The sequence below is a fragment of the Octopus bimaculoides genome, chromosome 7 (assembly GCF_001194135.2).
Source record: "Octopus bimaculoides isolate UCB-OBI-ISO-001 chromosome 7, ASM119413v2, whole genome shotgun sequence".
NCBI classification, from domain to species: domain Eukaryota; kingdom Metazoa; phylum Mollusca; class Cephalopoda; order Octopoda; family Octopodidae; genus Octopus; species Octopus bimaculoides.
Window position 1 is genome coordinate 67,110,201 of NC_068987.1, and position 1,593 is coordinate 67,111,793.

Here is a 1,593-nt window from a genome sequence, read left to right on the forward strand (position 1 = left end):
TCCTCATCATCATCATCATCATCATCATCATCACTGTCATCATTTTACTTTAACACCACAAAAGAATTATGTATCAAAAGGTCTGATATAAGCAAAGCAAAACAGCAGCAGCATCGCCGCCACCACCGCCTACTACTACTACTACTACTACTACTACTACTACTACTACTACTACTACTACTACTACTACTGCTGCTGCTGCTGCTGCTGCTGATACTGCAGCAGTTGTTTTGTTGTTGTTGTTATTAAGGCGGCGAACTGGCAGAATCTTCAGTATGGTGGACATAATGCTTAGCGGCATTTCGTCTGTCTGTACGTTCTGAATTCAAATGTCACCGAGGACGACTTTACTTATCGTCCTTTCGAGTAAAGGCGTGGAGGATGAAATAATTACTAGCTGAGCACTGCTGGGGGTCGATGTAGTCGACTTACCCAAACCCACAAATTTCAGACATGTGCCTATATCAAATAATAATAATAATAATAATAATAATAATAATAATAATAATAATAATGATAAAAATAATTTTTATTGGTGTAAATTATAACGGTGACAGAGGTCAATACTTACCTAAACGATCTGTTGCGACGTTCGGTAGATAACACATAAAGCTGTGAAAAATCGATTTCGCCTCATGAAATAAGAAAAGTTAGGTGAACTATCTCGATCGAAATAGATCATATATAAGCGTTTTCGTGTTTATGGGAAGATGATGTGAGAAGTTTTGTTTAATTAGTGTGCTAGACGTCTCTTCACTAGCTGGTACTGCAGTGTATGTGACAAAAATACAAGCTTACAGCTAGAGATATCTGTATTGATGTTGATTCTTGGTTTGTCGTCAATTTTGTGGTATGGTTCAAGTAAGTGGTGCACTCCGCGGCTAAACAACATTGCTAGTTAGGGCTTGCATAAAGTTTCTGGTAAAAATGAACACCGAAGATCACATGGCAGTTCAATAGTATACATCTTTGTGGAAGCGGATATCAATCAGACAGATGGTGCAAAAAAACTCAGTTATTACATACTTTGAAGTGAAAACCTCTTGAATACTCTCCTTCCAGAAGGGGAAAAGCTAGAATAAAAGGCGGGAATAGTACGTAGCTACACAGACAGGAACAACACCAGGTCCTAGAATTGTAAACGGCATGAAGAAAAATGGTTTCTACATTCCCACCTTGTTCTATGTTTTCTGATACTCTCTACGAGGAAATTTTTAGAAAGTCATCACTTAGCCCCTTTACTCTTTTACTTGTTTCAGTCATTTGACTGCAGCCATGCTGGAGTACCGCCTTTAGTCGCGCAAATCGACCTCAGGACTTATTCTTTGGAAGCCTAGTACTTACTCTATCGGTCTATTTTGCCGAACCGCTAAGTTACGGGGACGTAAACACACCAGCATCGGTTGTCAAGCGATGTTGGGGGGGACAAACACAGACACACAAACATATACACACACATACATACATACATACATACATACATACATACATACATACATATATACGACGGGCTTCTTTCAGTTTCCGTCTACCAAATCCATTCACAAAGCTTTGGTTGGCCCGAGGCTATAGTAGAAGACACTTGCCCAAGGT